The sequence below is a fragment of the Melospiza georgiana genome, chromosome 1, assembly GCF_028018845.1.
Source record: "Melospiza georgiana isolate bMelGeo1 chromosome 1, bMelGeo1.pri, whole genome shotgun sequence".
NCBI classification, from domain to species: Eukaryota; Metazoa; Chordata; class Aves; order Passeriformes; family Passerellidae; genus Melospiza; species Melospiza georgiana.
The window spans coordinates 36,711,850-36,737,687 of record NC_080430.1 but is presented as its reverse complement, the minus strand read 5'-3'; the positions used below and the strand labels follow the sequence as shown (position 1 = coordinate 36,737,687).

The following is a 25,838-nucleotide window of genomic DNA, read 5'->3' as shown; positions in this document are numbered from 1 at the left end:
GGACAGTGAAGCTGGTGAAGGGTCTGGAGTGCATGAGGAGTGACTGAGGGAGCTGGGGTTATTTAGGCTCTAGAAAATGAGGCTCAGGAGAGCCTTATTGCTCTCTACAACTACCTGAAAGAAAGTTGTGTGTGGGTGGAGGTTAGTCTCCTTTCCAGGTAAGAAGAGGAGACACCCTCAAGTTGTGCTGGGGAAAGTTTAGATTAGGTTTTAGGAAAAATTTCTTCACCAAAAGATTTGTGAAGCACTGAAATAGTCTCCCAAGGGAAATGGTTGGGTCACCATCCCTGGGGTATTTAAAAGATGTGTGGATGTGGCACTTGGGAACTTGGTAGGTTTGGCAGTGTTAATGGTTGGATTTGATGATCCTAAAGGTCTTTTCCAACCTTAACAATTCTATTCTGTTGAAATGAAATGTTTGTAATGGCAAGCATTCTGGATAGGTAGCCTATGCCATCTTTTTCTGGCAAGCATATGATGTCATGAAATTATTTTACCATAAAGTATTGTGTAGCATGCTGTACATTACTGAAAACAGCTTTACTAGTGGTACTTTGAATTACTTCAGCAAATTATTGTTAAGACCTTGTTCACTTCTTCACAGTATATATTCTTTTCTGTTTCTATCATTTTAGAGGAATTCTGTTGTCTTGCTCTGCTATTCTGAAGGCATTTGTCTCTGTTACCAAAATTAATTGATCAGGGGGTCAGAGGAAATATCTGTTGGTTGCCTGCATGGTTTTGCTCCGTGCCAAGCAATACGTTTGTTTTCATTATGAATTCTTACGTAAAATGGATAATAAAGTGCTGGTACAGCTAAGTGAAGTAATTCATTACTTTCCAGATGCCTACTAAGCACTTAGATACTGAAGTCAAATATTGGGGTCCTGAGTTTCTGGATGCTTAAGATTTGTTCCAGGAAGACAAAATTGATTTGTACTTGTAAGTCCTGAGTGACTTCACTGTTGATGTCAGTGATGGAAAGACCTGCAGCTAAACAAACTTGAACTGACCAATATAGTTACAATCAAGATAAATTTACTGGAGGTGAGAGGTGGAAGAAGACATTGTGCAGCAGTCAGTTAAATTAAACTATTGTCTGTCCAGTGTTTCTGGCTCTGATTCCAGTCATTAACTTAATTTCTGCTGTTACTCTTCTAAGGGGCTTATGATATCTGCAGTACCTAAAAATTAGTTTCCTTTTTATGGGTTAAAGTTTTACTTCAAATAAATTTATGACAAAAATTAGAAAGTAAGCATCGATGAATCTGATTTTTAATGACTATGCAGAAATCTTAATAAATATGCTATAAAATTAACTGAAACATACATTGAGAGGCATTTAGTGAATGTAGACTTTTTACAAAAGGAATGAGGAGACTTATGTAAGATATAGGTGGTCATACTGAGACTCAGGAGTTCAGGAAGGATAACTAAGAATCACTTCTGAACGGTAAACACAGTATTTTCAATTACCTTTATTTAAATTAAAAGCATAAAATCATGTGTCTTAAGGCTGTTAGTATTTAAATGGGATAAATTTTTGATTCTGATCTGTGTCTGTGAAGTGTTTTGTCTTGAAGTCTTGTGGGTAGCACTCCAATTTCCATGTGACTAATAAAATACAGATAGTCTGGAATTTAGTCAGTGAACAAATATGAATTATTGTTCAGATGTAGAGAGTGAAAGAAAATGTGGGTTGAAAGCTGGTTCAAAATTTGAGAATATCTATTATTAAGAAGAATTGATACTGGAATTTAGGTGAGAGAAGAAAAAATAAGATTAGTTAGGAAAACCAGTCCAATGATTGCTTATGGGCCTGGGTTGTGTACATTTGCCTTGCTAATGCTTTTTTAGTGTGATTAAAAACTTCCAGAGCTCATGACATCAAAAAATTCATTGTGTGGAAAAAACTAAAACATTCCTTATTGTTGGCTTCAGTGTTATGTTTGGCTTTGAAGAAACTGACTTGTTTTACAGTTTCAGTCAAAGATCAACGCAATCATTTGAGCCTTGACTTTCTCTTCCAGGAGTCTGACAGAGCTGGCGGCATTTTCGTCTGTCAGGCTTTTGTTGTTTAAAATCAGCTCTTTGACTCACTGACACTGTAATGAGGAGTAAACAAGCCCTATTTCTTTGCTACAATTTGTAGTGTGTTTTTAGTGGATTCTGAATTTAGCAGCGCTGGTTTAACAGTTGTTAAATCATGTAGCTGTAGTAAACTTCTTTACTAGTGGTAATAATTGAGTTGAGGAAATTAGTTTCACAGCCCCCTATGGAGGGGTTTGTCTTTGGTCCTGGTGTTGTCAGATTTGGCCCTCCACTGCTACCTGTCTGCTTGCTTCGCAGTGCCATCTTCCCAGTTCTCCTCTTGCCTTTAACCACTGCTTTGTGGTAACAGGATTTCAAGTGTCCTGCTTGGCCTTTTGTCCCAGTGATAAATGTTTTAGATAATTGCAGGAGGACCACATGTGCTTCTGATCATACATGAACAAATGCTCTAACATATAGGGCTTAAAAATATGTCTGAGAATAGGTACTCAACTGTACTAGTACAATTTAGAGGATATGGTGTTGCTGAGAAGCAAAGGTTTAAATTTCATGTAATTTCTCTAATTAGAGAATGCAACAGTGATGTCCCTTACAATCAAGTTAAGAGTCAACATTTACAAGTAGTGCTCCTATCTAACAGGTATGTAAATATCTGAAGCCTTCTGGATATTTTATGTTAAAAAGAAGACAGAACTGTGTCTTGGAGAATCTACAATAAAAGTAAACCTAAAAAGAGAAAATTATTTAATTCAAGATTCCATTGATTTTTTGTTCTGTGTTCTAACCAAAGAATTTTTTTTTTTTGTTTACTTCTTGGTGGTTAGTTGCTGTCTATTCAACATGCTGTCTATTCTTCATTGATATTTTTAGCAAATCTGAAGGTTATGAGAATTAGGTAGCAAGAGTTAAAGGAAAGTTATGTTGGCATAATTATTTAAGGAAATTTGATTCTTGTATTCCACATTCCATATGGGATGGGCTACAACATTTTTTTCCATGATTTTTCAGTACTTTTATACAGTTATTAATTAACATTAAAATCTATCACCAACAAATTGTGTATTCAGAGTATGGAACAGGTTACCTGCTTATTTATCCGGAAAATAATGCAGTTACTCTTCGCTGGGATTTTGTTGTAAAGTTTTAGATAAGGAAGTAATAATCTCTTTGGGATGAGGAAAAGAAAAACCTTCTTCCATGCATCCCAAGGTTAATATATTGAAGTTGATCTGACATAAATTAACCATGTATGTTCCTTGATTTGAGCTTCTGTTAAGAATTCATGCAAAAATAAGTTTTTCACTCAGTGAACAAAATGGCAGGAAGGGAAAAAAAATCTCAGATATTTTGGAAACACTAAGTCAAGAAAACTCTTGCATGAGGAGATGTTGCCATTGTCAACACTTCTGTTTTTTTGACTGCTCCCTCAGTTGCAGAGCAGTTGCACTGGCGTGGGAGATCAGATTCAATGAAGTCCTTTTTCCCCAAAGTTCTCTTGTAACTGTTACTTATAGATTGCTGCTGGACATTTTGGGTATGACTTGCTTATAGTCTCTTGTCTAATTAAGTTTCCCATTGTGGAAATTAGAAATTCACCAAGACTGAAAATGGAATTCATGGGACCTACTAATGGGTAAATATTGTAACTGTGAGAGAGAAGATTAGCATTTAGCATTTCCCTGTCAGTGTGCGTTTTTATCTGAAGTGAGGCAGAGATAAGAGAGTGCAAATGGCTGCTCTCAATCAGAGGAGGGATTGGCTTCTCCCCTTTATGTCAGTCCTCAAACCAAGTGCACCTTAATACAAAGAGGGTACTACTTATTTTCATCATAAGGTTCTTTTTGATTGCAAACTGCCTTTATAGATTAAATAAGAGGTATGATCATTGCCAAACTGATCAAGCTGGAGACTAACAAAAGGTGCAGCTCATATAGTTAATTTTCTGTTCCACTGTTTGCTGTAACTATAGGAGAGTGTAACTGTGTAGAGTTGAACTAGCTTTAAAAGGCATTGGTACAAGTATGTTTTTTTAATCATCAGTTGCTACAGCTATTGAAGGCTCTATAAAGAAAATAATGCAGGTCCTGAATTAGAGGTAGCACAATAAACTTTTAATTTAGTTGGAAACTTTAATGTTGTTGTTTTCAGGTCATTTTGGAGCCTGAAATATCTAATCTATAGTGCCTAAAGATGAAAGAATTTCTTCCCTTGTAGAAATTAGATACACAGTTGCTGCTGGAAGCATTTTATCCACTTCCATTCTCACATGTGGAGTTCTTGTCTTCTATATTATAAGAACTTAAATTCTATATCTCATTCCATTGATGAAGTCCTAACCCTGGTTTAAATACTTTCAGCAGTTAGAAAGAGGTGAGTGCAGTATTGTTGCATCATGCAAAATACTAATTTGTCTCAATGAGAGATTTAGGTAAAGGAATGTAAATAGTGAATGTGTACAAAATATATCAATAATCCCTACATAAAACAACGAAAACTGATTTTTGGATATTGAGATTTAATTCAAATATGTAATTTAATACAGGCATAATGACCTTTTAAAGTCAGTAGTTAATGTTTCATAATAATGTTAATTCTGTCTCTTTTCAAGTAGAATAGTATAGTATAGAATAGAATTCTTTTATGTAGAATAGTATACTACTATATTACCTATAGGATTCCCACTAATATCCATTATCTTGAAAATATTATGAAATTTTCAAAATTGTATGTTCCGATGTCCTTTATGTTTAGATTGTCAAAAAAAACCAAAAACCAAAAAACTAAAAAAAAAAACCCCAAAAATGAAAAGGCAAGGGATTTAATTTTTCCTGCTTAGCCCCAGTTGAGGCAGCCTCTCTTCTTGAGCAATATTACTACTGATTTCAATGTTGACATTTAAATTTCTGTTAGTTGAATCTTTCCTTGTCTTTACTGTTCTACAGTATGCTGACAAAATTATAGCATTTTAAACAATTAATCCATTTTCCAGGTAAAACTGGCATTCATCAGCCTTCTAATTCATCTGAGTATTTTAAAAGATATAGCAATGTCTGACATTTGCTTTTGTGTTGTGAAGACCAGCTATTTCTACCCTTTTATATTTTAAAGTGAAGCCCTGATTTTTATTTCATTAATAGCCTCTTATACTATAAATCTAATCTGTTTTGGAATTTGAGTTAAAAAACTGCTCCTGATCTCATCTTAGTGGATAAACCAACAACTTTACAGAGTGTTTGCTAACGGAGGTAGCTGTTTTATTGATGAATGTGGAAAAAGCATATAGTCCAGTGCTTTGTTCCATTCCTCTAATTTATGACACTAGTAATAATAGATGATGAATGAGATATCCAGAACATTAATAAATTATCTGAAGATGTGTACTAAATCAAAGAGGAGGAGACTAAGAAATAATCTCATATAATGCCTCCAAGAAAAGTAAGCTAATTCCAGAGTCATTTATTCAGCAATATGCAAAAACCCTGAGAAATTTGTTGAAATTGAACTGCTATAGTTAGTATGAGATTAATATAACTCAGCATTTCAAATGTGCTATTATAGACATTTGGATCGCCAGTTTCAGGTGGCAAGAGATGGAAAACTTTCAGACTAAAATCACTCTTAAATGCTTAAGTTAAAACGTTGAGTTTAAGCATGTTTAAAATAAAACCCAGCAATTTTGCCCTACAGTTATAATACTTCCATCTTCTTCCCTAAATTCATGTATCCTCTAACAGGATTGAAATTTGCAGCAGTTTTCTGCTGTGGTTTGCATTCGGTAACTTGATGATTCTGTGTAAAATAGTTACTTGTTCAAAGAGAAACTGTGCAGCCTTTCATTTCTCTTAGCACTAGAGTTTCTATGTTTTGTCCATTTGGGTGCCATGAGGCATAGTTCTCCTGGTGACACTGGGAGTCTCAAAAGGAGTCTTCATGTCAGAAGAGGCATTTGGCCACTTAAGCAGTGTTCATGTGCCACTTTGTTATAGACAGGCAACATCCAAGTAGTGGGCTGGTTTTATGCAAGCAAACTAGTGTCATTCTTATTAATCTATTTTTTAACGTTATCAAGTCCATTGTAATTCAGTCACCATGATAAAATAGAGTGACATTTAGGGAGGGCAGGTATTGGTGGAAATGAAACGTCTTGGAGGTTGTATAACGTTTCTATTTCATGAATTGACACTTAGGGTTTTTATGAATGTGATTTTTATCGCATCTAGATAACCTGTGTGTGTACTTAGATAAATTTGTCATCAAAATGATCAATATTTTCTTTTGTCCTCCCTCTGTTCCTACTTTTTGGTATTTTTCCTTCCATGCCTTGCACCTTTGCTGGACCCCATATGGCTGTACGGAATTGATGCAGCTGATTGAGAATATATTTTTTCTTTATTGAGGTTATACAGTGAGTTACAAAGTAGTTAAATATTTTTGGTATGAAGTTAACAAAACGTCCTAAAGACTATACTTTCTACATCAAGGACAGTGGAAGACCCTTATCCCTGATAATTTTTGATCATATCTGATCAAATATGTTCACCTGTGGATATGGGTAACTAAGCTTAGCTACTAGTTGTATTCAATGTACCCATTTTCATTAATATTTCTTCTGCATGAAATGGTGCCAGAGGACACATTACTGTGCAACAGGGGCAGTATAGTTAGTGGTTTTCTATATTTCATGGATTCAGCTTCACATTTGTGACTAAGATTATGTGTAGACTGTTGGATACTAAGCCACTGATGCTGTACTTCCAGATTTTTTTCACTCAGCTGCCCCTGTCAAAATCCCCTTAATATTTTTAGTGGCCTGGATGGTCGCTTGCAATCCCTGAACTCATGTTTGTCTTAGAACTGGATATTCTTTAGGTACACTATTTTCTCATTTCCCAGAATGTGTTTTATTGGTCTTATTTCTACACATAGCCTTAATTTAACATTTAACTGTGGAATTTATTGTAGTTGCAATTCTTCATATTAAAGTTGTCATCAGGAAGTATCACCAATTGCTTTCTATTCTTTGTTTCCTCTCAGTTTTTAGTAAATACAATGAATATTGTTAATCATATGCTACTTTTAATCGTCAGTCTTCAAGATGAGCAATTAACATACTGTTTAAAAATAGTGAGTAGTAAACAGTATTTTCTTTTGTTTGTACTTTTTATCTAGGTTCAGGCATCTTGTGAAAATGTTTATATAAATTGTAACTTAAATGAATCACAGAATCAGAGAATATTCTGAGTTCTGAGGGACCGACAGGAATCATCAGGTCCAACTCCCAGCCCTGCACAGTGCAGCCCCAAGAGTGTCATCATGTACTTGAGAGTGATGTCCAAATGCTTCTCGAGCTCTGTCAGGCCTAATGCTGTGACCCCTTCCCTGGGGAGCCTGTTCCAATGCCTAGCCACCCTTTGGGTGAAAAACATTTTTCAGATATCCAGACTAAACCTCCCCTGACACAGCTCCAGGCCATTCCCTCGGGTCCTGTCACTGGTCACCACAGAGAAGACATCAGTGCCTGCTCCTCCACTTCCCCTCACAAGGAAGTTGTAACTGCAGGTCTTCTCAGTCTCCTCCAGGCTGAACAAACCAAGCGACCTCAGCTGCTCTTTGTGTGTCCTCCCCTCGAGACCCTGCGTCCTGTGGCCCTCTGCACTCTCTAATAGCTTTATATTTCTTCTATTGTGGTGCCCAAAACTGCACACAGTATTCAAGATGAGGCCACCCCAGCACAGAGCAGAACAGGACCATCCCCTCCCTTGCCCAGCTGGCAATGCTGTGCCTGGATGCACCGCAGGACACAGTTGCCCCTTCTATCTGCCAGGGCACTGCTGATTCGTATTCCATTCACCACTGCCCAGGACCCCCAGTACTTTTCCACAGGGCTGCTGTCCAGCCTCTCATTCCCCAGTCTCTCCATACATCCAGGGCTGCTTGTCCCAGCTGCAGATTCCAGATTGCAATTCAGCTGGTGATTGCTGAGCCCTTCAATTTGCTAGGATGGTTCTGCAAGGCCTCTGTGCCATGGAAGAAGTCAACAGCTCCTCCCAATTTAGTGTTGTCAGCAAACTCAGTATACATTTGTGTCCTGCATCCAAAGAATTTATGAAGACACTGAAGAGCATTGGCCTAAAATGGAGCCTTGAAGAACCCCACTAGTGACTGTTTGGCAGCTTGGTGTAACCCCATTTACTGTGGTGTAAATGAATGTGCCATATTTATTAGTCAGATCAGGACTTCTTTGGCTCAGTCAACCCATAAGTAATTGTTAAATTTTACTTCTTTTTCTTCATAGCTGACATTACCAGGTTTGTAATTTTAGCAGGCAAGTTCAAAGAGAAGCCGGGATAGAAAACATTTTAAGAAATTAGGAATTGTATCTATTTTCTAAGTTTATTAGATATTTACATGTAAAATATATATGTGGATTTTATTAGCATATTTGTCTTATATTTTCTTCTGGCTGATTATATTGGAGTTTCACATGTAAGTATAGGATCTTTATTTCTCCTTTCCATTTATCTTAAGGTCTGCCTCAGCTACAAAAGTTATAAACCTTACAGTGAACCACCTTAAGGTGGTTAACTCATAGCACTGAATTGTAGAAGAGAAATCAGGTTCTTTCTGCACTTATATCTGTGGTGTTTAAATGGGGTTAGTGATTATAGTAGAATGTATTTCTTCCTTCTGCAGACCTGCAGACTTTCTCATTATGTTCAGAATTAAAACCAAGATCTGTTGAAGACCAAGAAGTTGTTTCCCAGTAAGGGAAAGATTGAAGAGAATTTATTTGTCTTATTGGTATTTGTCATGCTGGCAAATCTTAGTTTAAGGAAAACAGCTATTAAGTAAGCAACAAAATCCCGTCATATATTCACTAACTTTCTCATTATGTTCAGTGTGAAATCAAGACTTTTTTACAATCAGAGAAGTCCATTAGAGAGTGTTTTAGGGGTTAAGGTGCTTATTCATGGTTATGCAGTGTGACTTTGAGTTTCTTCTGTTTCTGGTCCATTGCAAGGACTTGAATAAGCATGGTGTATCTACACGAGTGTGCTAGTGTCCCTTTTTGTTGTAGAGAATGTCTCAGAATCTTATAGTACATAAATCCATTTGAAATTCATTGGAGCTACCAGACAAAAAGAGAATAGTAGCAGAACTTACAGTGTATAAAGCTCACCTGAATAAAAGCTGAATTGCCTCTGCAGCTCATTCAGTTATTAATAGAAAATGGAAAGATTCTGCATTTTGCAGAAATTAAAATATCTATGTTGGTATTAAAATATGCTGAGAAAGGGATCCAGCAGCTCTTGCTTTATCAAAATTGGTGCATGATCAGTTAGTACAGCAGCAATTAAGGCCTAAATTGGGAGAGCCCTTATACAGAACCAGACATGATCTGATCTTTGAGAGTACGATGCAATATCCACTCTTTTTTATGAATAGACATCAAGAACAACAACTATTAATTGTGGAAGGTAATGATTGCACTTTGTATAATCTTGGAAGATAGTAAATTCTTCACTTGAAAATGTGTGCAATTTTTTATTTTATTTTTTTCCTATTTTATGTTTCCAGAAATAGGGCATCCAAAATAAAATTTTAATTGCAAAGTTTAAATTTTCAGCCATGTAAAAAATCAAAACAAAACAGTTCACTTAATATATTTAGTGATGACAACAGAGGAACCCTTTGGCCTTAAGTATGTAACTTGAAAAATAAGGGCATTAAATGTAACGTACTCTGTTGTATATGTGACATATGGGGGCTTATTGAAATCTAGGAATGCATGACTAAGGTTCATTGAAAAAGAGAAATGAACTTTTAAGTGGCCAATGTGAATATTAAATAACTGCAAACTACTTGTTTGCCCAGTACAATTAAGTACGAATTATCTTTCATCAATTCTAATAAATTCAGAGTGCATTGTTTAGATAAATTTTAAACACAATAGAAGAGTGTCTGTAATTTGAAAATTAAATTTTGCTAACAAAATTAAAATTTCTTAGTTTGGATTGCTTCCAGGTTAACATATTATTGAAAAGGTCCCATTGAATACTGCAGATCAATACAGTGAAGGGTTAATTGTGAAAACTGATATAAATTTTATTTTTTTATAAATCAAGAAGTTGGTAAAGTGTACACTTACCGTTGATCATTAGAATACAAAACTATCTGTTAAAATCAATTAACATGCATATCTGATGACTGATTGTATAAATATGAAAGTCAAATAATTGTAATCGTTAACCATGGCTTCAGGTCATATGAGTTGTCAGCTCAAAAAAAGTAGAGGAGAAAGAGGTTGATTTGCATATATTTAATGTGGCATGCTGTACATGTGGGAATTTGAGATAAACCTTTGCTGGTAATCTGCTTGTTTTTATCTAAAAATCGACTAGGAAATGTGGGTCATAACAGTCAAATGAGCTATGTCTTGTATTGATAGGAGTTAATTCAGTAGTTTGGGATTTAACATTTTGCTGTTTCAATATTTTAGAATTGATTTTTACCTTAGAGACAATTGGAAGAAGCTGGTTAAAAAGTTATTCAGAAATACTCAAAGTTTTACCAAGAACATACTCAAAATTATCCTATAACATTGTAAGACTGAGTTACTTTTACAGTTTTTAGTTAGAGTCATCAATATGTAAAAAAACCACATTTTTAATTTTTATTATTTAAAAAATAAGATACATTTAAAATTTTTATGAGGTATTGTACTGTGTCACAAAAGTATCTTTCTATGTGAAGTGAGCCAAACAGATAATCTTTACTTTAATTGATCAATTGTAATAAATAGAAGGAGGGAATTGTGGCACAAGAATGAACCTTCTAGTATTGAAATATTTATACATTATTTAAGTTCTTATATGAAAACTTGTATGTAAACTTATAAGTTGTTATAAACAATTGCAGGTTTCTTTTATTTTTTGTTGTGATAATGCTAAATATTTTGTGTAACTTTATAACAATTCCAGGAATCCTTGAAAAGTGGGTCAGAATATAGTGGCCAGTACCTTACATTAGTATAATCTAGTTAATCAGGTCTGTCCAGCCTTTTTCTTTCTCCCTGTGTTTACTCCTGAGTATTAAAAAAAAAAAATAATCCTAAATTTTGATGTTACATGGCAATCTCTTTCTAAAATTTCTCTGTTTCCTATATTTCCTAGTTTCCTATATTCCTATATTTCCTGTATTCCAAGGAAGCAAGCAGCCGTATGTGGTTTCTTTTGGTCTGATTTGTGCCTTCAAACTAAGAAACTTTCTAATAATGTCAATATCAAAAGGAGGAAAATGAAACAGCTTTGTTGCTCAGTCCTTTTACTATGCGCGTGATTTATAATTTTGCCATTGTAAATATTTGAAATTTGTTCTTATGTGTGGAGTACAGTCCAGTTCCTTGAATTACCACCCAAATTAACTTGAGTGCCAGGAAGGGAGCCTCTGTGTTGTGGCACAGCTTCCCAGATTGGGCAGAGTAGAGAATGCACGTGATTACTTGATTTTTTGCTGTTCTTCTCAGTGAAGTACACCTGAACATCAGTGCCTTCTGCTTTAGTTTTCTGTTGACACATCTTCCTCATGATCTGCATGATGTAAGGCACCTGTATGATGTTTGAGGACTGGAGGGGGAAGAGGACCAGCTGGGAGAAGAAAGGAAAGGAACCAAATTCAGTTTCTGTCTTTGTCTCTTGTGTAGGGTGGAATTTGCATGTGATTGCAAGTGGGGGAAAGGTGGCAGTATCCCAAGCCATTGGCTGGTGTGGGTCCCTCTTTTAATGATTTACATGTCTTGTTTGAGCAGGTAATTATGGCCCTCCACCTTAGACAGAAGTAGTTGTGTGGGGAGATGAGTTCTGTAACCACAGATTAGAAACCCAAATTAAACATGAAAGTAATTAAAAAATTAGTAAATTTTAAAAGGAAAAAATTTGGGTTTAAGACATCAGTAACTGTAATTACAGTTCTAGCTCTACTGTAACTCATTGGTGAAAAATCACGGCTTCCCGAGGCTCCAAAGCTGCAGATGAATGCTCTGTGACTAAATGGTTCTTCCTATAGAAGGTCTGATTCCAGAACCTCCAGAGCCATTGTACGTCCCAGTAATCCTCAGAATGCTTTAATGTGTGACAGTGTAGGCTGCTTTTACAATAACCCATTGCTTTTAAAAAGAAACATTTGGGATATATATGATTTTTTGGGGGGCTGGATGGGATTCAGAGATGTGATGTGGGAATGAATTGTCATTTTCAAAGAGAAATCTGTACACTAAATGAGAATACTTTAATAAAAAAACCCAGTCTCATTTGTCCCACTTCAGAAACACATACTGTGAGGAGAAAGTGCTTCAGGTTCCTTAAAAATACCTTTTTGTACTGTTGTGTCTTGAGGCTTGCAGTGTTAGTAGCTCAAAGGGGAGGTATGCTTTTTCATGATGACTATATTTAGCCAGGAGGAATAGTCCTTTTTAAAGCAAATTGAAATGAGAGTACGAGAGCGTGAAATTATCAGCAGCACTGGTGCACATTTACATTACTTCTACATACTCTTTTGAATGACCACACAACAGAACAAGTACTTCATTTCCACTGTGTTGATTTTTCTTGACAAAACATGGCAGTCTATCCAAAGGAGGGTGTTTAGCCAAGATAAATATAAAATTTATGATTAAGCAAAGTGTTTTCTTATTATAATCCCTAAAGAGAATTTGAGACTTGTTAAATATAATGTGCCCAGGTAGTTTTAAGAGTAAATTATCCTTTATGCTTTTAAATGCTGAAATACAGCAGCACCATCAGCAATTTGAGATACTGCTTCCAGAAACAACGCTGCACACTGACTTCCTTTGAAATGAGGAGCAAAAAAACATGCATATGTACAACATATAACTTCAGGTTTGGTGTATTCCTTCATTTTTGTAATCCATACAGAGATAAAGAATCCATGTCAGTAGCATGGTTTCTAAAACTGTCTTGCTCTTTTTGTGTGTAATGTGTGTTACGGAAGAAAGCGAATAAACCTTTTTGACTAAACAGATAAAAGTTGGTAGCATGATTACACTTGTGACACATTTCTTCAACTGCTGTATTTACAGAGTACCACTTTGAAGAAAGCTGTGGTGACTGTCAGTATTATTCATTAAAATAAATGGAGACTGAAAATTGATTGAGGAGAAGAGTGGATTTTGACCTTTGTGGTACCAGTGTTGGCTTTGGAGTGCAGTATTCTAATTAAATTGTGAATGTACTTAGATAGTGGATATTAAATGATCTCACTGTATTCTTTCAAGGACTATGAACTTCCAAAATCAAGGACAACATTAGATGTCAGCCAAGTATTTTGTCCTTCTTGTGGTTTGTCTTTACATCTGAATTAGTGCCAGTTTGCACAGATTGTGTGTCAGCTTAAATACAAGAAACAGGCTTCAGTCTGCTTGAACTCGTTCCACCAAAGACTTCTAAAAACTTTCGGTAGTCTGCAAACTGTAATGGTTGTTTCACATTAAGTTGCTTTGTAGAATTATAAAACAGCTTTTCTTGTGCTTTCAAATAAAATGTTGTCATCTGCTAATGAATGAGATACCATCTGTAATAATTAAGGTTATTCTACTTGTTTTTCCCCTGCAGCAAAACTTCTGAAGGTTTGCAGAAGACAATAAGAGAACCACCAAGAAGGCTATTGCAGTGTTGTAAGTACTGCACCCAGAAAAAAAAAAAAGAAATATGTGAATTAAGAATGTTGTAAAGAGATTTTCATTTTTTGGGGGGAAAAATGAGCTACATAAAGGGATTACATGTAAAATAGAGAGCAGAATGTATTGTAGCAATCATGTTAATAATTTACAAGGGAAAAACTGCACTCTTGTAAAATCTAAAATTGTATCCTTGTGCAGTGTAATCAGGAATTCACCAATAGCAGTGAAAAATATTTCTCTATCCACCAAAGATTGATCTAGTTTATATACATTTGTTTATTTAAAACTCTCAGAATTTAGAAAATCATTGTAGTTTTGTAGGTTTGTCATTTGTTTTAGTGACTTATTGTTTAGGTTATTTTGCAGAATTATTTATTTGCTGATTTATTTATGTATTTCATTATTTATTTATTTGATTATTTAGTAAATTATTTATCTGATGAATTATTAATACATCTTCATGACATGCTTTAAATTATTTATAACTTAATTTTGAGTTTATTGCTTTTCGACGCTGCATTGTTACTGACTAGTTTTGATTTTTTTTTCTTAGTTCTTGAAAATTAAAGTACTAGCTCTAAGGCAAAAGTATATTCTTTGCAGAATCCATAGATGGTTTTCAATGAAGTAATTTACCATGTAGATACTAATTTTGTTTAGTTTTATATTCCTTAATACCACTTTTCCACTTACTTAGCTTTTGCTTCTGTGATTTCATAGGTGTGTCAAGATCAAATGAGTGACCTTTAAGGGGCAAAGATAAATGTCTGCTTTAAACTGTGTAGAAATAGAGTAGTTTTATTTCCCCTTAATAAGTATTCTTTAATTATTCTTCAAGTTAACATATATTTTTGTCCCAGTAAAATGAATGTTTTTAAAATGAGGCTTTTGATGTTTGAACTAAATACATTTAACTTTTAATAAGAAAATAAAATATTCACATTAATAACCCATATGGAGAATTCTTTTTCAGTGGCGAGGTTTGAAATACATGGGGAGGAATGCTGGTATCTTTAGATGACACATGCAGAAGGAGATACATGTTGAGGGAAGGAAGGTGGATGGGATAGTAAGGGGTTTTTTTTCTCCCAGGGTTTTTTGAATGCATAGAAATTTATAAGCTCTTCAAATTTAATATGCCTGTGTTATTGTACAGAAACTACTTCTAGGTTCTGTGATCATAAAGAATAATTTCTAGTGCACAACATAGTGTAAAACCTGGTTTTGTGTTCCTTTCCTCTGCCAATCAAAAAGGTCTGAAATACCACCTTTATGCTATAGAGGCTTGAGTGACTGTATAAGGACAGTGTAAGGGGCCAATTTCAGGCTTTAGCTGTGGGCACCAGCTCAACAGAGTTTAAAACTGGTGCCTGGGATCTGAATTTGACTTGGAGTCAATTCTGAGTGATGGGCTCTTCAGGGCCACCTTATTCCTGAAGTTGCCTATTTATTTGGCCTCAGTTCCCAGTGAGTACCTCAGGCAGTCCGAAAGCACCTTGCAGGACTGACAGCCCTGTTTCAGAGCTGAAATGAATAGGGCAAAGCAGCAGTTCCTCTGCAGAGGTGCCGTGTGCATAATGTGGCCTTTATTCCATGTTTAGTGCTTGAAATGAATTACTATATACTTTAAAGTTTTAACACAGCATGGAAAGGCTGCATTGTACATTTCAAGTTTCAATGCTGTTGAAATACAGTAGAAATGGCCTCTGTAGACAGGTTTCACTATAGAACTTAAATTATGCATGTGTATATCCAAATTCCTTATTTTGAAATATTGAATGTATGAATATTTAATTTGTATCTTGCTTTAGTATCTTCATATGCTTGCCTTAAAGGAAGCTGTTTCCTTTGATTTATATACATGGATAAAAATGTGTGTACAGTATGTATCAATAGTTTTTCTCTCTGTGGTGTTAGATGAACAGCTTTAGATAATGATAGCTACTGATTTTTATTCTGCAGCTTGCTACCATTGTATAAAACGTAAATTTGCTGTATTTGTTCTATTAATCTTACTTGAATTTCAAATTCATTTGCTTTCCAGAAATATTTTCTTAATTACACGCGTTAAGAAAAGTCAAGTATGTTGCAGATCTTAATGATGCAGTATTTTTGGTCTGTGCACAGTAACAAAGCTCTGAATATTATTATTTGGGGCAGAGTTCCAATCTGAAATTTACATTTCTTCTTATTTGAATGTTTTCACTGAAGCTGAGAACTCCAAGGGAGTTCCTCAACATATCCTAGTTTATGCGATATGCTCTCTGAAATTTAGTGCCCTCTTATTTCCTTTTGTAAATGAGGTCTTATTGTTGAATAAGACCTATTATAAGCAGCTACAAAGGTAAGTGCTGTCAGTGCATTCTGCCACCAGTTTCTTGAAGTATGAAACACTCCCTGAAAGACATGCTACTACTGTTATGGGATAATACAACGCAGCTTATGTGTTGGCACTGAGAGTAGCTACTTCATAATGATGACAAGTGAAAGTACAGCCAAAGGTCACATTAAACAAGAGATTTCTTTCACACCTCATCCATTTTCTGGATGTGGTATGAAAATAGCTTTGTTCCTTATACTTAAGTATTTTTAACAAGGAAGTTATCTTGAAGTAATTTTTTATGCCGTGTATATTACTTTGTTCGTGTTTTAAGAGATAGACGATGGAATTCTAGCATGCTAAATTGATGCTACAAAAATGCTTGAAATTAGCTTAAATTTTAGTGTAGTTAGACAACACAAGCAGTATTTCATTTCACTGCATTTTTTAGTTTGCAGATCTGCTTAAAAACATAGCTTTAAGTCCTAGAAAAGGAGCTATTGATGTGTGTTGTGGTTTAACCCAGCTGGCAACCAAGTACTTTGTAGCCCCTCACTCAACTCCCCTCTCTGCCATGATGGGATGAGGAATAGAATTGGAAAATAATAAAACCCCATGAGATACTGAAATAAAAAATGAAAGAAAGTAAAATGTAATAATAATAGTAATGAGAAGAGAGGAAACAGAGAGGAGGAATAAAACCCAAGAAAAACAATAAAAATAAAAATAATTGCTCACCACCTGCTGACTGTCCCCCAGCTTGTGTCTGTCCTTGAGCAGTGATTGGCTTCTTCTGGTCAACTTCCCCCCAGTTTATGTACTGGCCATGATGTTCTGTGGTATGGAATATCACTTTGGCCAGCTTGGATCAGCTGTTCTGACTGTGCTGCTTTCCAGCTTCTTGTGCACCTCCACACTGGCAGAACATGAGACACTGAAAAGTCCTTTGACTTAGACTAAGCACTGCTTAACAACAGCAAAAACATCAGTGTGTTACCAGCATTATTCTCATCCTACATCCAAAACACAGCTCTGTACCATCTCCTGAGGAAGAAAATGAACTCTGTTGCAACCAAAACCAGGGCACTGTGCAGAGTGGTATTTATACTGATGTTGCATGACCATGGGTTTATTCTTTTTTGTATCTTTTAAAAAGAAAGATTTTTTTTTTCCTGAAGTGAAAAAAAAAAAGTCTTGGAGTCTGTTCAGAAATAGGAAAAGAGTCAACCTGGCTGTGTTGACAGTTTCATAGCTCTGCTTTGATGAGATTCTACCAGTATTGTTAAAGGATAATTCCTGCTGAAATGGTGAACCAGGGTGCTAAAATAAGGCAACATTTTAGAAAAATGATTAGTAAGTATTAGATAATGAACATGAAGCTGACTTGTTTCACAGAGAGTGTTGAACAGTTAGGAGATACTGGTTGGGAAGCCTAAATCTGGTATATTATTGGTAGGTATATTTCTGTTCTAATCTAACTCCATAGAAATTGCAGAAGCCATATTAAGCTCTTCTTCAATTTGTTTCATACAGATAAAAGAATTTGCATCTCATGACTCACATATTTCCTGTTGTATCTTTAATACAGCCATTTTTAGTATTTTTCTTGCCTCTTTCCTCTATTGGTATGCTTAGAGAGTCTGTGTGTAGGAGCTTGTTATTTCACCCGTGAGGCAAGGAGGAGTTCAAATCAATAGCAGTGTGTTGTTGACACTAAATGATGTTTCTTCTTGCCACAATAAGACTTGATTTTGTCATCCTAATGATGCTAGCTTGCTTCACAGAATAGGGATCAGCACTCTCTCAAATCAAACTTTACAAGTTTAAAAAGAAGGAAATACTAGAAAAATAATCCAGTATTTGTGACCAAACATATGCGTTGGCTTTGTAAAATGAATATTCAAGTTCTGTTTCATTTTATAGGGGAGCTGCTTTGCAAGGCATTTTGGAAGTCTGTTTTAAGGGATGTAGGATTGATCAGAGCTGACACTGATGAAAGTCTCATATTTTAAAAAGATGTTGCAGACATTATTTAAAATATAAGTTCACATGAAATATAGGTCTTAGTAAGACCTTGGCTAAAAAGACCTAGCAAAACAAGAAGCTTCAAGCTAGTAGAAATTCTGTGTTTCACAGAAAAATCTTTGCAGCACTGCTTAGAAAGAGAATGTCTGCAAGAGGGAGTAAGTACAATCAGCAAGACATTACCAGGCCTAGTCCATGATTGCAGTGTACAGCATGGTCCAAAAGGAAAAAGCAGTTGTTCCTGACTCAGACTAAGAATCACACAGGGAGGCTGCAGCTATAGGAAGATGAGAATTTCAGAGAAATGGTGTAACCATGGTAAGCAATATTATGATGGTAGGCATTTCCTGGCTTAATATTGGTAGAAACAGTGGGTTATTAAGAGCACAGGGTCTTTTGTGTTGGACATCTGAAAGCAATTACAGAGTTGAATCATTCTATTATCAAAATATCTACCTACTTACAACAATATTTGTGCATTTATTTACATAGTTTTTGTGGTAGGAAAGATGTTACCTTTTTATCTGAAAGAACTTTAAAAGGTATGTCTGCATGATTAAACATTCACATTGTAAATTGTTCTGTTTGCACTGTTATCATTGTTTTGTATTTTTATGCAAAACATGGCTTCTCAGATGTTCACAGTGTAAACTGCAATCTAATATTTTTTGATTTTACAATATCTCCCCTTCCCACTTCTTCTATAGGATATTCATAAATTCACCTTACATAAACTGTCCATATATTGTGGTGTATTTCTGGAAGAGGAAATACCTCCTATTTTGCAGGCAGTGAAATAAATCCTCATGAGAATTACAGTAACTAGTTATATTTCAGTAATGGTAGTGAATATTATGTAAGCTTTAAGCAATGTTTAGTGGGGAGTTTTTTATTTATGTTAACTGTGGGGAGTGGGTAGCATCTAAAAGATGACTAGCAACTTGAGAAACATAGCTTGTTGAGTTTATCAGCCTCAAATCCCAAATGTTTTTGCTGATTCTGTTTCATACTGAAATATGTTTTAATGATTTTGCTGATGTCTAGATAAGGAGCACTTGGCAAGTTTGTCTATACTGACAAGACACATCTACCTTGAATGTGACTTACTAGCAGCATGGTAGTAGTCAGAGTATTGTAATCTTGTTCATTCTGTCTCCAGTGCTGAGAGAAGCTAAGAATCAGTTTTTCTAGTGTAACTACCACTTATTTGCATGAAGTTAGTATGCTTGTAGAATACCACCAGCATACCTTGTCCTGCCATGTGCAGGTATAATATCTTACCATATGCATTAAGATGCCTGTCAGAAAGAGCCTCTAACATCTTACTGGCGATACAGTGAAGAGTCAAGAAGTTCAATGAAGAAAGTTATCCCTGTGTGGTGACTCTACTGAAGTAGGTTTTTCCTTTCAGCTGAAATTCTGATCTTGTAAACATTCAAGTGTAACTTAAGACAAGCTGATAGTAGCACTGAAGATGATGAATATATTCTCTACAGCATTATATTTAGTAAACATTAATTTTAGGCTATTTCTTTATTCTAGGCACTTGGATTTGACATATGGTTATAGCTGGATTTAACATTCCTTACTCTGTTGTGAGGATAAGCAAACATTAAAAACATCCCTTACAGTAGTTACAAAAGCAGCAAAAATATTTAGTGTGAAGACCTTTATTATTCTTTCTTTCTTGATTGTTGTTTATATTGAGTCTCATGTTTCTGTATGTCAGAGTATGTGTGTAGTTAGTACCATGTTTCAGTTGATCAGAATTTTAAAAGATCTGAGGCATCTGGGACAGTCCCATATTTATCTCAATTCCAACATTTCATACAAAAGGTTTTAGATTAGTACTACAAAACTTAACTTTCGGTTAGTAAGCTTCAGCATGAAATTCATACGACTTAAACTTTTCCATTAACTTTTTTTACTTTTTTCTGGTTTTATACAGTTAATTTTCTATACAGTTTGTTTTTGTTTCTCTTCTAGGAAACTCCTTGTCCTGGTGTATCTAAGATATATTTTTTAGTTGATTCAAAAGATAATTTTCTTAACATTTTCTTTCTCAGTTTCTGAACAGTTTTGTTTACTTTGTTATGCCTACTTGTTCTTAACAAATACCTGTACTAGCTGGAAATGAAAAACTTGGAATTAGGAAGTTTATTTTGGTAACACCGCAAAAAAAAATTAAATATTTTGTTTCTCTTTAATCACCTAAAAAAGTGCTATTCTTAAAATTTTCTTAGAGAGAGCCTTTATTGCATGCACATACATGCTATACATTCTTGGAACAATTAGTAAAACTACAGGCACATCTGAAGGCGTATTCTGCATTTTTAGTGAAACATATTTTGAATAACTAGCTGATCTATGGAGTAGAGTTGTCCATTGATTCTAAAGATATTTTTTTCTGTGCTCAGACAAATCAAGATGGTAATCATTTATAATTTCTTGCCTTCATGAAAAGGAGTGATGAATAATATGTTTGGAAGGAATGCATGAGTCATGAAATGGTGAGCTGGGCAATCATGGAAAAATTCACTTTAAAAATTTCCTTTTGCTTACCAGTATCTGTAATGTGAGTTCAGTTTTCTGTAACATAATCCAGAAATTACAATGGTAGAGGTTTTAATAAAAACCTCGGGTGGATGAACAACGAACAATTCCCCTAAGTTGAACTGAACATTGCTTGGTGGGTTATGAAAAGGAATTTTTAAACTCTCAACTAAAAGTGGTTGTGGTTACAGTGATCAGAGGACACTCCCTATTCTTACCCCTGTTTGGATGTGAAAATAAAATTCTTAAAATATACTACAGTTAATATGGAATGAATATAGACAGTCTTCAAAGTATCTGCACTATTATGAAACAGCTTTTAAGAGAGCTGTTAAAATATTAATAACTTGGTAGAGCACTTCAAAAACTCTTTCTTATATTTCAGAGGAAAATCTGTGTAGCCAGTGCACATTTGAACCTTTTTGTGAGATATACACAGAAGAGAAGTTTTGTTACTAAATAAATGGTTCAATTTGTCATAGCTCCACCAGCCAAAAAAAAAAAAAAATCCATCTTGTTTTCAGTTTTTCTCCTATACTAAAATCATCAAGGAGGTATTGAATAATTGCACAGCAGAATCAAGCACCAACTCTGAGTCCCGGGCAAGACTCACATAACCAGCTGTTGTTCTCCCTGCAGTGACCTGGGCTAGGCAGCCTAGCATCTGCCTCTGTTTTCTTTTCAGTGACCCAAGCCAGATTTCTTCAAAGTCTATTGCTGATATTTTCCCTACAGTCATTCATGCTAATTTCTTTTACAGGCTACAGCTGGTTTTGAAAGATATTTTCCATTTTCTTTTCTGACTTCTTTCTGGAAATTTAAAGCGGTGATTTTTTTAAATTACCAGGTAATCTTGACCATAGGACTGTTCTGGTTGTCTTGCTTTAAGGTATGTGTCAGCACTGTACAAAAAGGGTAAATTAGATTTACTTTCCAAAGGAAAGTTCAGTCTGGTCCTTACGGAAGAAGAATCCTGATCTTGAACTGAGTTCATTACAGTCATTTAACTTGAGAGAATCAATGTGTTGGTGGTGGCTTGGGATGGAGCAGAGCTCAGAAAAATCCAAAGCAGAAAGGTAGATATTTTGTTCTGTGAACCAACAGTATGAAAAGATTGTGTGGCAAAATGCTCTAAATGAGAAGAAGGGGCTATTAATGATATAAAACTGTTAATTATGGGATTAAGCTGACCTCAGGAAGGCAATATTGCTAAATAGCTAAATGCAAACCAATAAAGTGTAAGTTTGCAATTTTGGAGGAGATGCGGCTCAGCTTTCACAGTTGCTGCTAATGGAAATTATGGAAAGCATTTTAAAAGGACTAATTTTTTAAAAGTAAAAGAACCCAAAAGATTGTGGTTCTCTTGTTTCTTTTTTTTCCTGTAAAGCATTCAAATCTTAAAGTAGGAACCAGAGGTTCCTGGCTCTTTGCATATTTATTTTAGGAGATATCATGCACCTTGCTTTCAGTTTGCAAAATCAAAATTACTTTGACAACTTCAGTTTATGTGGACAAGTGAATAAAAAGTGAAGTAAAAGTGAAGTTTATGTGGGCAACTGAAGTAAAAAAAATACTCTGGCTACTACTGAGTGACTAAATTTTTCTTTCACTGAAAATGCAAGTGATATGGATAACACAAACATTTTAGCCTTTCTAGATCAATACTAAGTGCTTTTTCAGCTACCTTTGTTCTGGGACAGGTTGGTTATTGTCTGAATAAATGCTACTCTGCGGTCTAAACTGAAGCATAATAATGAGGACTCTTTGGGAGAGCCACTTTAGGTACTGAAGAAAGTAGCCTTGCAAAGCTCCTTCCCTAGCCTTGTGTTTTCACCACTTTTATGCAGTCTGCTGCTTGGACATACAGGCATTCTTTTGCTATGTTGGTTTTAAACTTTATTAATTTTCTGATCTTACTACATTAGTGCTAGTTCAAGGAAGGAGTGAAAAAAAGACAGTTGAAGGGGGTAGGAGACAGTCAGGAAGCAATACTCAGACCCAGTTCTTAGGAATGGTGAGAACAATACTGCTGCCAGATTGATGAAATGCACTGGTATTAATTGCTTACTGTCTCCTTAAATTTCTCTGTTTGTATTTTACAACAGCAGGAGTAAAAATTATGTGTTTTACTACTTTTGACTCTAATTTACTCATTTCTGCTGTTCTTGGTGTTCTTCAGAAAGTATAACATTGTTTTAAAAACTTCTCGACACCGGAAAAAATAATGCAGGAAAAATGCCTGTACTGTTGGAAAAAAATTATTTGTTGGCTCAATATGATAGGATTTTTCTTAAGTAAGTTCCCTGTGATGCATTCTTTCTTCAGTGTTCCAAAGCTGTCTTAAGGTAAAAATGTATGTGTAATTTTATAAGGCTTAATTGACATCCTGTGTACAGGAATTCAAATTTTATCTTGCAATTTTTCTCATATGCACCTGTATTAGTTCTTCCATCTTGTAAGTCTTTGGTTTTCAACATTTACCTGAATTTTTCCCTTCAAAATCTTTCTTTCTAGTTCTGCTGTTCTGGTACAAACAAGAATGAATGTTCAAACCCCTATTTTCAAAACTCATGCTCTGGTTAGATTCAAGATATCTATATGTCAGTCCGTGTGAATATGTATATTTTGATGTTAAAGAAATATTTTTGTGCAATTATTTCATTAAGATCCTGCTATCAACTACAGTGTTTTGTTCACATGATGCTTTCAGAGCCTTAAAAAAACAACAGAAAAATAATCTGCTTGGCAATATTTGAAAATGTGTATATATATTTTTATTGCCAGTGTTGTATACAAATAACTTGAGCAAAACCTTTTATGCTTTCCTGTAAATCAAATTACAGATTGACATAATATTTAAGGTTAGAAGACTCCAATAGAGATCATCATGTGCAACCTCTTATCTCCATGCAGGCTCAGTTAGAGAAAGTTTTTAAGGAGGTTGTCTCATTGGGTTTTGAATATCTGCAAAGGTGGAGCCTTCACAACTGTTCTGGACTACCTGTTCCAGTCTTTGATTATAAGTAAAAGAAGTTCTTAGTATTTTTAGATTAGTTTCCTTGTATTCATATCCATTAACTTTTGTCTGTTGACTGGTTGCCATTTAAATGAATTAGGCTCAGTTTTCCGCACTCCTTCCCATCAGAAATGTCTAGAAATAGATAAAAGCCCCTGAGCATTCTCCTCTGTGGGCTGAACAGTCCCAGCTCTTTCAATATCTGCTCGTATTTAATATGCTTAAACCCTTAATCACCTTTCAGACCCTTTGCTGGGTGCACTGCAGTAAGTCCATGTTTTTCTTATACTGGGGAGCTCAAAACTGTATTGAGAATTCCAGAAGGATATCACCAATGCTGTCTAAAGAGGAAGAATCACCTCCCTTACTTTCCAGTAAAACACCTGCTAATGATCTTTACCTCTTTGCTGTGAGTTCTCATGGTTGGTTCATGTTCAGCATGGTGTCTGCTAGATTGCTTGGGCTCTTTTCTGCAAAGATCTGCAGATCCTTGGCTCTCAGGCTGTAGCGTGGCACACGGTGTAATTCTTTGTGTTGATTTATGTGAGGCTGACCAGCTTGTAAATCCATGGATCCTCCTTTGTGCTGTTCTTCAATAGAGGAATTGAGTGGTGGCATTTTGTTTACTGATGTGCTTGGGACCCTGCTTTGATCTCTACACTCCTTCACGTATGACTTCAGACCAGTTTGTGTGTCTCTGCTTCAATCTCCTGTATGATCTGTTCTTGTATTTGAGTTCTGCCAGCTGCTGCTTGATCAGCCGTTTAGGTCTTCTACCACATTTGCTCATTTTCATGGTTTTTGGCATGTACTGTTCTTAGGGTTGAAGGAGGACATCCCTGACAATTAAGTTTTCCTGGACCCTTCTCTCTGTTACCATCTGCCATGTGATTCATCCAAGCAGATCCCTGAACAGGTCATAGTCTCCTCTGCTGAAGTCTGGGCTTATGACCCAGCTTTTTTCTTTCTTACCTCCTCTCAGAGTGCAGAATTCCACCATCTTTTGCTAACTGCAGCTAAGGTCGTCTCCAGCTTCTATATCCCTAATCTGTTATTCTTTGTGTGTAAGTATGGGATCCAACAGAAAGTCTTCCGCTCAACAGCTCCTTGATAATTTGTCATGAACTTGTGGTCCCCACACTTCAGAAAACCTCTGGATTGCTTGATCCATGCTATGTTGCTCCTTTAACCTGGCAAGGTTAAACTGCACAAGGAGAACCAGGTCCTGCAAATGTGAGGGGAGTTGTAGGGAGTGTTACCCGAGGAACCGTTCCACTGAGAGATTTGATTGGTAAAGGTAAGAAAAAATAGTGCCTTTTCAAAAGGGAGAAAGGGAGAATATATGGAGTAAGTTAAAAGAATAATTACTTGCTTAATTCATATTAGGAATTTATCTGATTAGATAGACAGGATTTGGGGATTTAATTTTTACCCAAATACTGTATATGAAGCAGAAGATTAGTGAATATTTTGCTAAATAGCTCAGAAAATTGCAACTAAATATTTTGCATTTCCTCATGCATTATTAACATTGCTTCTGTGAAAACATGATCATCCTCACTATTTCTTTTTGACAGCAAATTCCACAAAAAATTCTGCTAACAGATTATTAAATATTTGGAAGGAAGACTTGAGGAGGAAGGGGTCACATAGTAGAATTGTCATCAGCCATGTGATGCAAGGTTTCATTTTATGATATTCAGTCTTTTTCAGCCTTTTACCTTCAGTTACATTTTAAAAATATATTGTTGTTAGAACTGCAACTGTATTTTAATGGTATATCCTTTTTCTTTCTGAAATTTTTAGAATTGAACAGTTAAAGCATGTTAGAGACCTCGTGTTTGAGCATATTTGAGCTTTGGAAGTTGCAATGTTCTAGTTTTCTTACATTGTTCTCAAGTAGATAGTGCGCCCATAATCTTAATAATCTAAGAACAGCAAACACACAGCTGAAGTGCATTCCATTCATTCAGATAAGAGGCGTTACTTGTTCCATATGGTTGTGTCTACCAACCTGTTAGCTAAAACGTGATTAGAAGTTGAGTTGCTTTCTCTCATGCTGCCTTTGTTATGCTGATTATGAGAGTATGTTGCTCTCTAAGTCTGGGCATTTCGTTACATAGAGAGTGATTTTTCACTGCAAAATTACTGTGGCTTTTATTTGTTGTATGAAG

At 35.4% G+C, this 25,838-nt stretch overlaps 1 protein-coding gene across 7 annotated transcripts in view; it reads left to right on the top strand.

Moving 5' to 3' along the window:
• The window catches only part of TBC1D5 (TBC1 domain family member 5), a 316,832-nt gene that overhangs the window by 15,412 nt on the left and 275,582 nt on the right, over positions 1-25,838 (top strand). For all 7 annotated transcript variants that reach the window (XM_058039756.1, XM_058039673.1, XM_058039586.1 and 4 more), the window contains exon 2: positions 13,683-13,744. The gene's annotated coding sequence lies outside the window, so the exon portion shown is untranslated. The remainder of the gene's footprint in view (positions 1-13,682; positions 13,745-25,838) is intronic.